Genomic DNA, 15617 nt, shown 5'->3' on the forward strand with positions numbered 1-15617 from the left:
AAATAATCAATTGTATCAAGTTGTTGTTCGTGTGGCCCATTAGTATCATATGTTAATTAGCAATGTCACTTTAATATGATTCTTGACCATACTAGATCTTTCAATCTCTTACTTGCGCAAGATTCGTATTAGACTGATATAGACAGTGGTGAACGTCTAGCAATATTTCACTGTCCCCATCAACATACGACTTTGTGCTATTCTATCAACGTCCAATTCCTAAAAAGCTCAAAGCCATAATTGGTGTATAAGGTAAGTTTACCATTTATCCATTTGTCACAAACATCATGTTAAACATGAGATGTGGATCGCGATCAATCTCATTTGATGATCTACCAATTATAAGGTGCCTTAGATGTCTAACTCTCAACACATAAGAGGAACAAATCTCATCTTGACCACATAAGCCTCTTGCATAGTTTATACCATACTGTAAAATGGCTTTTATAACTACCCAGTTAAGTAGCAACATTTGACCATATCTAAGTACACTACTCCCTACACTTAAGTCCCACTATGTATCTTAAGTGTTAAGGATACAAAGATAGTACCTTTTAATCAAGTATCATTCATGACAGCGATCCATGAGATGATCTTGATGCGGGTCAGTTCAATACTAGTTCTCTAACAAGTACCTATGAAACTTGGTTACAACCCATTGCCTACCTTCATCCGGTGAAAGTCAACTAATCCAATTCATATTAGTTTTATTTCATAATTGCTCCCACAATTATAATCGACTATGAACTTTTAGAATAATAAGATTATTCATGGATTAAACATGTTAATATAGAACACAACAAGTATTGGTGTTATGATCATATCTTAGTATATCAAAAACAATTATATAATAGTTGTTGTTACAATGTTCCAATATCCAAATAATAAATTGAAATCAAAATCCCATTTCTATAATAATAAAGTCTTATGGCTGAAGTGTGACCATTCATACTTAGCTAAGAAGAAGAACTTTATTAATGGGTTCGATTAGATTTAAATTGTGTGAATTTTGCGAATACTATCATCTATATATTTAACTTTACTCTAGGTATAGTTAAATATCTTGGAGTATATGATTGGCGTTGTTTCGTGATATAAGGTCTCTTAGCTCGATTAAGTATACTCTCTAAGTCACAAATATTTCTATGTGATCCTTGAACGACATAGATTTTTTTTTAATTAACTCATTCATCCAATCATATTAGATTTAAACTTCTAAAGTAGTGTATTTATTTTGTAGTATATTGTGTCATTTTGTTTTGCTTGGACCTCATTCCAACTAAACTTAATCTTCATCCCTCAATGAAGTCATAATCCAATTGTAATTCATAATTATATACATTTGTTTAGAATTAGAATCTTATGTAGCTCTTTACATGAAGAATATGTTCTAAACTATATGTCTCACATACATTCTCTTACGCCTCGTTCCCGAGTTTAACAAAAGGAAAGAAAAGAAGAGAAAAGAAAGTCACGAGAGAAAAGAAGAGAAAGGAAAGGAAAACAAAATTTTCTTTCGTGTTCCCGAGTTGGAAAGAAGTGGAAGGAAAATGAATCATTTTGTCCTTTCTTTCCAAATCCTCCCAAATCGGAAGGAAAGTTAGGAAGGAAAGTGATCCTCCCATTTCCCTCCACTTCCTTCCACTTCCCTCCTTCAATGAAACTTGGGAACACCAATCTTTTTTATGTTCTTCTCATTTCCACTCATTTCCTTTCCTTTATCTCGTTAAGCTGAACTCGGGAGCGGGGTTTTAGTTCTTCCAAAGTAATCTTAGAATGTTTCTATAGTCATCCGGTGACTTAACCATGTATTAAATTGGTATATTATGATATGCTCATATCATCATCATATACCAAGTCTTATGCATAATATAGAATAAATTATGGATTCATTTGCCAAGCAAACCGAATATAAATCATTTTAGCTAGTTCAAACCTATGAGCTAGGTCTTTTTGAGGCTGGCTCAAACTTAGTGCCATGTGACAATGCTAAGGTTCCTCCAAAGGAATCTTCTATCTTGATCCCTTTCAATACATTTTCAATATATGCATAAGTATATAAAAATTTTAACATTCATTTTATCTATCTCTATAGATTTTATATTCCAAGAGTGTATCTTTTTCCTTCCTAAGTTTTTCATTTTAGAAACACATTCCGACTCAAGGTGAAAAAGCCTGGCATGGTTAGAGTGTAATTTCTTATGGTTAAGTATGTCTCATTCAGATAAGATTAGGAATGTCACTATGCTCCCACTAGTTCTTAATAAACACACATGTTCTATTCATTTTGATATAGAAAACATACCTTGTGGCTTTATATTAAAACGATGATTGCAACATTGAGATGTTTGCTTTATATCTACAAGTGGATGTCAAGCTTTACACATTTTGTTAGGATAACATGGATTAAGAAAATCTCCAGACTAATCTATATAAATATCTTCTAGTAGATGTCTATTAAGAAAAGTGGTATTTCTTGAAATCTATTTGCTATATTTCATATAGTAAACAATATCCTTATTGATCTAGTCATAGATACTTCTTAAAAAGGTTTGACCATAGTCAATGTCATGAGTATGATAAGGACCGGAGTAAATGACATGAATATGAGAAAATCCTTTTATAACAAGTCTCGATTTAAATGTGTATGCTTATCCATGCAAAGTATTCTTTTTAGAAGAATAACTTACTCCTTCTATCCTTGATATAGAGAGAATGTTCAATCAAGACCACACTTGATTATCATACATGGATTACATCTCATGTTCATGACTCTAAGTCATTAATCAGATTCGAGATCTGACATAGCAACTTGGTATTTGATGGATTTGCTTGAAACCATCAAGAAAATCTCATCAATGAGAGATTCCACATTTCTCAAGTCATAGATGATTTTGTAACATCCCAAGACCAAATATAACTTATAAAACCTTTTTTTATTGTAATTGTCAAGTTTGGCCCTTCATTTGAGAAAATGTGGTAGTTAAGTATGCGAGGCGTATGCGTGTGTACGCTTAGTGTACTCATGTGCATGATTTGGACACGGAAGCCACCTAGTACGTTGGGTATACCAGAGGGTACACTAGGCGTACTAGGCTCAGAATGAAAACCCTAGGTGTGGGGTGTGTCCTTATTTAAGGAACATGAGGGCCTCATTTCTGGCCACCATTTCCAGCCCTCAACCCTCTCAAAACCCTAATTTTCGTCCCTTGAGCTTGAGTGTCCATTTGTGAGCTTCTTAGTGTTCTTGTGGTATCCTTGGAGTGAAGAAGGAGCATTGAAGAGAATAGAGTTGGAGTCCAGGCTTTGGATCTGAGCTTTTCTGTGGTTGGAGCATCAGTTGAAGGTATAAAGCTCAAAGCTTTCTCATCCTTTTTGATTTGTGCATAATATGTTCCATTTTAGGGTTTTTGGTCCCAAAGCTTGAAGCTTTATGAGTTGTTCCAGAGCCTAATATCTATCCCTTTGAGTGTTTTTAGTGGAGTAGATTCATAAAAATGGAGTCTTGGACATCAAAACCACCTCATGCATGAGATATGAGAATTTTGGGGAGAAAAGAGTGAGACTTTTTGGGTTTGGGACTTTCTCAGCCATGTAAAGGCGTAAAGTCACGAACTTTATAGAGTATGAGCCTTTAGAGAGTCCAGATCTGAGAGTAGAGCTATGGTCTTAACGGATTAAGACCAAGAGAGGGGGCAGAACAAGTCCGGGACATACGCCGAGCGTAATCCCGGTACACGCAATGTAGGTTCGAGGATCCCCGATGCATGCATGGCAAGGCAGTACGCCTAGAATCGAGGGGTTGTACGCCTAGCGTACGCATTACAGTTGACTTTTGTTGAATTTTAGGGTTTGCTCAAATTATGGACTATGGAGGCCATGAAAGGGTAAAATGGTATTTTACCCTTCTATAAGTTTATGGAGGGTTTAGCCTAGCTTCTTTGAGGGTCATTTATTAATTAGAGATAATTATCGTATGTGTTAGGCAGAGGCTAGACCGGTGGTTCGTATACGAGGTTTATTTGCTTGATTACGAGGTAAGTCTTCTCACTATACTTACCTTGAGTGGTAATATTGTATGAATGGAGTGTCTTGTGTGCTTATATTGAGTATTGTGATATCCTACATTATGTCTTGTGATTTATGTTGTGTATTATGTTAAGCTTTACTGAGGCAGGACCAGAGGGTCCACCCGAGTTGTGGAGCCGGAGGGTTCCACTGAGACACATCGACCAGAGGGTCTTAATTGAGATATAGCCATGAGAGGCTAATGAGTTATTTGTGGTATTTTGGGGAACTCACTAAGCTTCGTGCTTACCGTGTTATGTGTTATGTGTTTCATGTACTTCTCAGGATCACAGGAAGGCGTCAACTTGATTTTACACACGAGACAGAGTTATGTTTGAGGATCCTGGATTTTGTTAAAACAATTAAGAATATTTTTTTTTTGATAAATTGACATTTTGGGGATTGTGAAATGTGTTGATGAGATTCATGTGATTTTTAAATGAATTTTTTGTTTGAAAATTTACGGTTTTACATATTTCTACCACTAAAGCGAATAATTTGTGTTTGTGAATGGCTATTATTCAAGTTTAACAATACCTTGTTAAAACTAGTGCCAACTATTACTACATCAGGTAATGGTTCTTGAGTTGCTTCAAGTTCTATGTACCTTGCACTTGCTTTGTCATTAGAAGCTTGTTTTCTACTAACTCAACTATCAAGGGAATAAGAGAACTTATTCTTGGTGGGTTTTATATAATAATCTAAGCCACATTTATAGTATTATATAAATATATGTATTTAGTGTATTTTGGGTTTAAAAGCTTTAGTCTGGTATAGGCTCTAAATCCATAAAACATTTAAGTAATAATAGGGATGGAGCCTTTCCATACAAAATCTTATGAAGAAAATGTTATATCTATTAATTAGTTGGTGTTTATACTCAAGGTATAACTGATAGTGTTCTAGGTGTTATCCCAAGAAAATAAAAGGAGGACATTTCTACTAATTAGAAAGCAAACCATACCAAATAGGATTTAATTCATCCTTTATTATCATTAAGGCCTTAGATAGTTCCTACCGGTTTGTATCTCAACTTTATATTTGAAACCTTCAACAAAGATTTCACAATTATCTTTTAACATGTAAAATCTAATTTATAACTACTATAATTGTTCATAAAGTTGATTCGGTATCTTATGATAAATCTTAAACATTTATTCGAAAGGAAGTCATATACCATAGTATATAGTTCCTTAGTAATTATTTTCTCTACTACTTAGTGAAAATATCATCATGAATCTGTTATATATAAATAAGATTTATATATGTCAAATAAACTGCATTATTTGCCTTCAAGGATCCCTTTCTTGAAGTTGGAATATTTTAATCTCATTTATATAATAAAGATAACAATGTCAAAGATGAGTTTTATTTAAAGCAAGTTTAAGTCAAGAGTATTATCTAGAACTTGTTATTTATAAAGCATTGATATTTACTTTATAATTCCTTTTTAAGAGATCTAATCTCATAAAAAGAATTCTAATCATTTCCGAATATGAAGGTGATCGTTATGAAAAACGATTTAAGTAAATAGTTAATCATTTATAAATTAACTGAGACATATATTTAGACAAGCTAAATTAAAACATATATTATTCCAAAACAAGCATTGTTTATATTACAAGTACGTTATGTTCCAAGCACAATAAACTAGACTCCGAGAGTGTAGTTCCAACTTGATTGTGCTCAGTTGGTTACTCTTCTATAAATATCTACAAACCATTTACAAATCTTAGATTAACATTTAAGTACCAAGTACCTAAGTGTCATATAAAAAGTATGATTTCTATTTAGTAGATACCTGAAGTGCTAGTCTCTTCTAGTCTTTCTTTCCAGATAAGAGGAGTAGTTCCTCTTCCAATGTCCAGTTTGTCCACAGTAGAAACAAGATCCATCTATATGGGCCTTATTGGATTTATTGGGCTTAAAGGTATTTAGTCCATAAAACATGAGCCTCTTAGATCACACAAGGTGACTCTCTTTGGCCTTGTATTAATCCTAATTTGATGTTAGAAATATTTTTAGCATCACAGTGATGCCTTTACTAGGTATCATGTTCAGGCTTATTGCTCAAAGCAAATAGTTTAGGACTTGGACCTTTAAGTGTATACAATTTCATATCTCTCATGAGATTGTCTCTTAATACATGAACCCATTCATTAAAGTTGTATCTATTGAATGTTATTGTTTCATTAATTCATTAAAGAAAATGACAATTTCATGGTAATGAGAATGGATTATTTAACTACAAAATTTTAATAAAATTCATTTAGTATTTGCAATATTTAAACTCTTTAATAATTAATATCCTTTTAGTTTCCAGAAATATTAATTATCAAAGTCTAGGATCCAAGTTGCAAAAGAAATAAATGGTTAGGTATCCTTTATCCCATCCACTTGAATTCAACCCGGTAGATATCGATTATCAGTTATATCTAACTATATAATTCCTAGACTTATGGGATCGCTAATAATAAATTTAATTAGACATTTTTGATCCCATCTATGCCTTAAAACTCTCTTGATTAAGTATCCTTTATCACAAAAGATTTCCAATCAAATCGTCCAATTTGAAAAACATATGTAATTGGCCTATAACTTGGCTATGGAAATCAAGAAGACACCTCGACCATCAAAAGATAATAGTAAGCGGTTAGGTATCCTTTATCCCACTAGTACATACAAGGGATTTGCGAGTGCTCTTCAAAAAATATTGCATGGATTTGAGGTTTGTAAAAGGGTCTTTAGTATGTTTTGATATCATGGCTATTACATGCGTATAATTAACCATGGTGTAACATCCCAAAAATACGGACCAAAAATTTCATTTTTATTATAACGATTCATAAATAAATTTATAGAAAAAACATCATCAAGTTACTTTATTTCATAAAAGCCTTAGATCACATGTCTTAAAACCATATCATCAAATAGTAATAGTATCAGAGTACAAATCCCAAGAATCTCATGTGCGGAAAATCATATGTGTGATGCGTTGCTACCGTGCCGACTCCTTTCCCTTCGAAGAAGAAGGACCTGAATCAAAAACTAAAAACGGTAAGCACAAAGCTTAGTGAGTTCCCCCATCATACCACAAATCATATAACATGCATACTGTCAAGCTTATCCTGGTACTGGACTACCCCTTCGGTCTCTTTCAACCGATAACTGCCTAGCATATCAGGGTGCTGGCCTACCCCTTCGGTCCTGTCGACTGGTACCTAGCCTAGAATATCAGGGTGTTGACCTACCTCTTCGGTCCTTTCGACCGATACCTAACCTAGCATATCAAGGTGTTGGCCTACCTTTTCGGTCCTTTTGACCGGTACATTGCCTAGCATATCAGGGTGATGGTCTTCCCCTTCGGTCCTTTCGACCGGTATCAAGGACTATCTCACCCCTACTCTACCACATAGCATCCTAGTGCACAACACATATAATCATACACTGCCTAACTTATCTGGGTGTTGGCATACCCCTTCGGTCCTATCGACCGGTATTGGGGCCTATCCTACCCCTCCTATCACATATCACATAACATCATAGCATACTAGCACATAATCATAGCATACTAGCACATATCACATAACATCATAGCATACTAGCACATAATCATAACAGATAACGACATACCAGATAATTATTACAAAGACAATCATCCCTACTATAACTCTTACTAGTAGGCTAGCCTTGGTGCCTTAGACCGATTTCTACTGGAAAGTAACTCACCTCGTAAAGCTGAATGTCAAATATCACTGAAAGGAATCTCTAACAACTGCTCCGATGACTCCCTGACCATCATTATCATAACAACACTTAGTCAAAATCCATAATACTGTTGCATAATGTGTCTAAGTCCATAACTATTTCTGGTATGTACTTGACCCGACCCGACATGGTCTATTTGGGTTGCATGACATCATGCATTTGGATAGACTAAATGAGAGAAATAACACTTGTGGTTTATTAATATATTATAAGTTCTAATATATTAATAGTATTATTTAATTAGTATTGATCAAGAATTAATTAAGTGATTAAAAGATAACTAATTAAATATATGGGTTGATTATGTAAATCATCCATAACTTGTATAGTGGGCTAAGAGGCTCCATGGATTATCAAGGTGGGTTAAACCCATAGGATGCTCCATGGGAGTTACAAACCCATGGGTCATGGAAATGAAGAGCCATGACACATTAGGGTTTACATGGTGTAACCCTAGATGTGTCACACTATATAAGGATCATCTCCTCCATCAAAATCGGATACACATAGAGAAGTGAGGGCTAAGCCGATTTTTAGAGTGTGTGCATTCTCTCTAAAGTCATTCCAAAAGAATTTGGTGTTGTGTGAAGCATTTGAGGCATCACACTTGGGGTGCTAGGCTCTCAAGGTTTCAAGGAATCAAAATCAACAACAAGGTATGTAATTCTAGCCATCCTTTTAGGATTAAAGTTCCCCATGTATGCTAGATAAGATTATGAACCTTGGAAACCAAATTTTGCATGTATTTAGACAAACATAGATCCAAGGTTATTAGGGTTGCATGTATACTTAGGAAGTGTTAGAATGCTCAAAACCCATCAGTGGTATCAGAGCCTAGACTTGTTTGTGAATACTTGATGCAAAATAGTGCTAAAAATCGATTTTTTGCTATCTGCTCAGGGGACTCGACGAGTCCATGGGTAGGACTCGACGAGTCTAAGTGTAAATGCAACCAACTCGACGAATCTGTTCGTGTACTCGATGAGTTGGTCATGTAGAATGCAGAAATTCGATTTGTGCTGCTGGAAATGGACTAGAAACATTACCCTAAACTGTTTTGGTATTATAAAAGTTGTTTTAGATGGTGTAATGGTTGTTCTAATCCATTTACAATGGCTAATATCAATTTTTCATGATTATATGTGTTCATATGTTCTTGAAATGTTGATATGAATATTCATGTTCTTATGAGTTCTTGATAGATCACGAGTCCAAGTGTAAATGCAACCAACTCGACGAATTTGTTCGTGTACTCGACGAGTTGGTCATGTAGAATGCAGAAATTCGATTTGTGCTGCTGGAAATGGACTAGAAACATTACCCTAAACTGTTTTGGTATTATAAAACTTGTTTTAGATGGTGTAATGGTTGTTCTAATCCATTTACAATGGCTAATATCAATTTTTCATGATTATATGTGTTCATATGTTCTTGAAATGTTGATATGAATATTCATGTTCTTATGAGTTCTTGATAGATCACAGGAGTTAGTTATTTATCTGATTAATTCATGATCTTTATGTGTTTTAATGGAGTCCATAACTTTTCCTCAAGTTATGGATAACCAAAAGTCTCTTTGTGTAAATGGCCATTAAAAGAACACATAAGTTATAAAATGAAGAGTCTTCATTTTAATGACTCATAAGTTATGAATGTGAAAGGTTTTGTAAAGTTACAAAACTTGCCCTCAAGTTTTGGAACAAGTAAAGTCACTTAATAAACTTTAGTTCCAACCCTTAGAATTTTAAAAGTTAAAATTCAACCCTTATACTTTATAATATTATAAGTTAATAATATATATGTATAAGATCAAGTCGTGTTACCGCTAGTACGCCTCGTTCACGAAGCCGGTCTATAAGGGGGGTATAAGGTTGTTGCCTATAAAATGAAAACTTAATGGGTGTCTACTCTCACCCACCGCTTCCTTGATCGGTGGAGGGTCGTTGGCCGAACGGGTAGGACAAGGACTTATAAATTCTCATTAAAAATATGATGAATATTATAAAGTAATAAATGTTTTTATTAAATTCCCAATCTTAGTTACTTTAGGAAAAATGTGAATAAGGTGCTAATCCATGAAATTACACTTTACACTTTGTTTAAGTCGTTGGTGGAGCGTGTGTGGTTAACCGACACACTAACTTGGACTTAACAAGGTAGGTAAAGGGTGACTTAAGGTTTATCATAGTATCGGTGGAGCGTGTGTGGTTTACCAACACATCATTTGAGTGATAAACTTTAAGGGTACCAAGTGATTTGCATGGTTACTTCACACCTCATTTTGTGATCCTCGGTATCCCAGTCACAAAACTTGGAGGGCACACTCGAGATTGAAACATGCCTTTGAAAAGTTCATTGAATCTCAAAAGAATCTAGGAATTTCTAAGAACCAATTAAAAACCTAATATCTATATTTTGTTTTTCATGGTGGAAATTGGTGAATCGTCATTCACCTACATTTCAAATATGTTATAGCTTGGATTACGGCATACCTCTTCTAAGTTATCATATATTGTGATTGGATCCTAGCCTTAATATTACATTTGGGTGTTTTATTAAGGACTCTCTTAATATCTAAACTAATCTTGTTCTCTTCTTTCAGATGTCTTCAAACAATGCTGCTTCTGGATCTAATCCTAATGGCTCCTTTACCCTTATGAACTTGTGTGGGAAAGTCACTTTTGATGGATCCAACTTCAATGAATGGATTAGAAACATCAGGATGATTACTCGCTACGAGGACAAAGAATATATCCTCGACAAGGAGCTTAAGGAGATTGATGAGACCACTGCAACTCCTCAGGAGACTGCTGACTTTCGGGCACATGAAAGGGATGTTACCAAAGTGGCATGCATCATGTTGGCCACCATGACAGAAGAACTCCAAAAGTCCTATGAGCACTTCTACCCTTTTGAAATGCACCAAGATCTGATGGAAATATACCATCAAAGTGCACGACAAGAAAGGTATGAAATCTTCTGCTCCATCATAACAACCATGATGAAGGACGGGGAATCCGTCACGAGCCACATGCAAAAAATGCAATGGTATGTGGATCGGTTGCTGAAGCTTAATGTGAACTACCCTGAGGAGCTTGCAATAGATATCATGTTGAGATTAATAAACCTTTAATCTACTAAGATCGATTAGATCTTGAACAAGTACGTAAATATAAAACAGTAAGAACGCAATAATAAGAACAAGACAAGATAGAATCAAACGAGTCGAATGATTAAAACAAAATCCTCAGAAGAGCTCGATTAAGAACATCAACTGTAGAGGATTGGTAGGTTACAAGAACGATTAAAGAAACCTGCTATGCTCTAGATAAATCGCTATCTATCCTTGAATCGTTCACCTAATATGCATGCAAGCATTAACTTATATACAAAACATAAAAGGCTCTCGGTTGGACAGGCCCAAACCAGAATACAAAACAGCTATACTATCGAGCCCAAAAGACGCAACATCAAAATAAACCTCAGCCCAACAATCTCCCCCTTTGCGTCAATTTGGAGCGAGACCTTCACTTTTTACTTGGGCCAGCAGCTGATGCAGGTACCTTCTTCTTCACGATGCTAAACAGACACTTGGTTATGGAGAGAATGGTCTGTCTAAACCGGATGTACCAATTGATCATATCATTGAAGTACTTGATGTCATCAGCCGAGTTCTCTTTACACCGCTTGATAATCGATAAAACGTGCTCTAAGCAAGCTGTGGTGTAAAGGTGTTTGTCAGCTAAAGCGAAGAGACATTTCTGTCCTTCGGCTCTAGTGAACATAACCGAGTTACGCCTTGGATCAATCTTGCCCATTTGCATTTGGTTTAGATCACTGGCCGATCCCACAGGAGCTATCTTCGGTTTCTTCTTGAAGACTGTGGCGACCTCCTGATCCATTAGGGCAACCTCCATGATGTAGCAGGACAACATTCTTTTGACATGGTCTATGATGGGACCATATTCGGTTTCATCCGTCAAAAGGATATTGTACAGGACAATCCAATCATGAGGATTAAGATTTGGTAGATCCGCCAGGGAGATAATATGAGCAGTTCTTGCAGATCCTCGGATGAGCTTGAACTTGACGTTTGTGAATCTCCCCACGGCATAAGGCTTCAGCACCCGAACGTTTACAATCTTCTGGGCGCTCCAGGTAAGGTAATGAGGACGAGCAGCCGCCAGATAGAAGTCAATGAGCTCCCTGTCAAGCTCATCGTTCGGATGCGGGACTTCAAAAATGTTAGAGAAGGCGTGGAAGATGAACGCCTTTCGAGTCAGCGGCATATCAAACTGCGAGTCGACAGTGTTGTTGCAGTCGAATGATATAACCGGCTCGAGCCATAATATGCTTGGAGTTTCTATGGCCTCTTTAATCATATGTTCCCTGGTCCAGGCAGGGAAGAGAGTCTTTCGGCTCTCAAGGAGATCGTGGGCTTCCTTTTGCTTGCGTTCGGCTTCTTCAGCCTCTCGCGCCACACGACTGGCATCATCGTCAGCATTGCGACTGTTCTTTCGTTTCAACATGTCAGCAATGGTCTCCTTGTCTTCATCTTCATCTTCACCTTCTCCCTCAGCTATGTTTTTGCCCTTGTTCTTCACACCCGAACCCGAAGCATGACCAGTCGGAGGTGGTTCGGTTGTGTGAGTAGCTTTGGAGGAAGGAGGTGGTTTCGATCCGGTTTGCTCATCTCCCCCTTGTTTCGGAATGGACACGAAACTCGGTAGGCCTTCGATTTTGCTGAGAAGGTCCATGGCCGGAGAGAGCTTTTCAGCGAGGGTACGCCTCACCGAATGGTTTAGAATGGGATCGTGTGCTTCCAGGATGTTTGATAATGCAGCGTGGACATCCGAAACACATGTTCTGATCACCTCCCTTTCGGATCGAAGAGCTTCCAGTTGTTGTTGGGAGTTGGAAAGTTGCGTGCTCTTGACCTTGAGGGCGGTTGTTTTGCTCGCCAAGACGTGCATCAAAGAGTTCTCAGCTGCAAGATCCTCTTGTAGCTTAGCCAGGCGGGCATCGATGGAGGCACGAAGTGCCGAGTTGTCGTCGCTTAAATTTTGGCGTAGGGCAGCGAACGAAGTCAACTCCGTGGAGACGAACTTGGCCAATTGTTGAACAATCAGTTCCAGAGTTGTCTTGGTGGCGTCGGCGCTTTCCTGCAAAGACTTCAACAAGACAGAAGCGTCGGAGAATAGTTTATCGACTTTTTCGGTCGCAGCCTCACAGGCTCTGGTGGAGGCATCAATTGCAGCAGTTGCTGAGGCCACCGAATCATGTTGAGCCCTGGAGAAAGCGTCAACAATTTTCTGAAGGGTAGCTTCAGAAAGAGAGGACTGCTGGTTGGAGGAGGAGGCGAGAAGTAGATCAACCTTCTCGTGAAGCTCTTTGAGATGCTTCTTTGTCACTGGAGCATCATCCTCCTCATCACTCTGAACTTGAAACGAACTATAGTAGACCGAATCAAAATTCATGTGTTCACCACCAAGGTAAGGGTTGTCGCCATCGGAGGCATTTTCTGGAGATGGAGGGGATGGTGAAGCTGGGGGTGTTGTGTTTGGGGGATTTGGAGGTTGAGTATGGGGTGGGGTAGTTTCGGGTGGTGGTTGAGTTTGGGTTTCGGTTTGTGGTGGTTCGGTTACTGGAGGGGTCTTGGTAACTGGTGGTGTTTCGGTTGATGTGGTGAAAATGGGTGGTGGTATAGGGAAAGAGGTTGGGGGAATAGTGGGGTTTATGGTGGGAATGGAAATAGGAATAGTTGGTGGAGGTGAAGGAACTGGGGATTGATGAAGTTCCATCTCTGGGGTTGGGGACCGAGGTGGTGTATTGCCTCGTTGAGGAGATTCGTCTCCTTGAGAGCCTTCAGAATCCGAACTCCCTCCCTCAGAGTCGCTTGAAGAAGAGGGAATTACAAGCTTTCGCTTCTGTTGAGTCTTCCTCCTCTTTGGCTGTGGGGACTGTGCAGCCTTCGGTTGTTTCCGCTTTTTGGGAGAAGGGCCCTTTGGTGCTTTGGCAGCTTGCTTCCCTTTTTCACCCTTTTTGCCCCTGTTGGTCGGTTTGTCAACATCATGGATCGATCTGAGCATATCCGGTGTCAGTTCCCTGGGACCAGTTGGCCTGAACTCCTTGATCGTTTAGATCAGTCTGCTGTCTGAGGGCACGTCTGCATACATTGTCTCCGGGATGGAGCCAATGAAGGAAAATTTCGATGCATCTGAGACGATGATCTTCTTGGTGTGGAACGTACCAATAGAAGACATCGATGCACCGTCAGCAGTAGGAACGTTAAACTTATCCATGGCCCATCTTGTAATCAAGATCCAGAACCGGGCCAACGACACCTCAGAGTGGCGGGATGATGAAGAGAGGCTCTGGATGAGCTGTTGCCATAGGACCAACCCATAGTCCAGGTTAATCCCGTTGTATACCCCGTATATGATCGACAGGAAGAGACGACTTGCACCGTCAGATCCTGAGCTCCTCTCCGACAAGCCCTTGAAAAGGACTATAAATAGGCCATTCCATTGTGGCGGCAGGCAAGACTTCTTAAATTTGGCGACAGAGGTGAGAACCTCTGTGTATCCCATGTTGTAAAACATGTTAAACAGCATCCCAACCGGAATCGTCTCCGGATTGATTCTTGAAGGGTCAACGGCAAACCCTAGCATAGTGCAGAATCGAGGGCGAGATATGGAAGTCTTGTGTTCTGCAACTTCGAAGAACACCCGGTCTACGGCCTTGTCGTAGTAAGCAGTCGCATAAACCTGCGACAGGGCCACCATTGGCACAGTTTCAATGCGTGAGAGTGCAGGAGCAAGCTGGGAGTACTTCAAGCATTCTATGACCGGCGACATGTAGGAGTCGTACGCCAGTGGATTGAGATCAATGACCAGACATTGCTGAGGACAGATGGGGAGGATCTGTGAAGTAGCATGGACGGAAGAAGATTCAGCCATTGTTGAAGAATTGGAGAAGATGATGAACAGTGAAGCGGTTTAGGAGTTTTTGCTCTTGAGAAATTTCGGAGGCAGTAAAGAGGTAAAAGGTTTTGTGGACTGCCTTTTATAGTGAGGGATTGGAGAGAGAAAAATCGTTTCATATCTTCCATGAGATGATCACGTAGGAGAGAGATTGTCAGAATCCTAGGATCACGCTACCCAACAAGCGCCGTTTCAGAAGAAAATCGCTTCAAATCCGCACGCCCATTAATTGCCAGAGAGATGACGCTTGGATTTCGCACACGCGTCCATAAGTGTCAGTAAAAGCGCGGCCGTTTCAAATTCACACGCGCGTCCTTTTTACCGTCGTTTGAATTTCTATCCCTTTAACTCCCGCCGAGTCAGCAACCTTTCGTCTTATCCCTTTTAAACGGCATCTTTTTGAATTAAACGCCCACGTAGATTGTTTCTGACCACAACTCCATAATTAACCACCAACTAATAACACAGCCTGTAAATAATTAGTAACGGAATTTTGGAAAATCAAGGATTTTCGTGCAAAGAGTGTAAAAGAAAAAGAAATAAAGCAACTCTTTTAAGGATATTTTGTGATGTCAATAATGACACGAAACTGATGATCCCGGGCACGAATCTCTTCCTTCAAGGTCAAGAGAGACCTCAAAGTGTTAGTGTGGAAACCCGTTGAATTACGATCAAACACTTATTAATAAATGTTGAAAGGCTTCTTTTAATTAGGCTAATTAAGGGTGGTTTCGCTTTGATTCACCAATTCTATTCTTGATATAAGAAAGAAAGTGAACAAAGTACTTGTGAGACCGG

This window comes from Lactuca serriola, chromosome 9 (genome assembly GCF_051521515.1).
Source record: "Lactuca serriola cultivar US96UC23 chromosome 9, Lser_US96UC23_V15, whole genome shotgun sequence".
Lineage (NCBI taxonomy): Eukaryota > Viridiplantae > Streptophyta > Magnoliopsida > Asterales > Asteraceae > Lactuca > Lactuca serriola.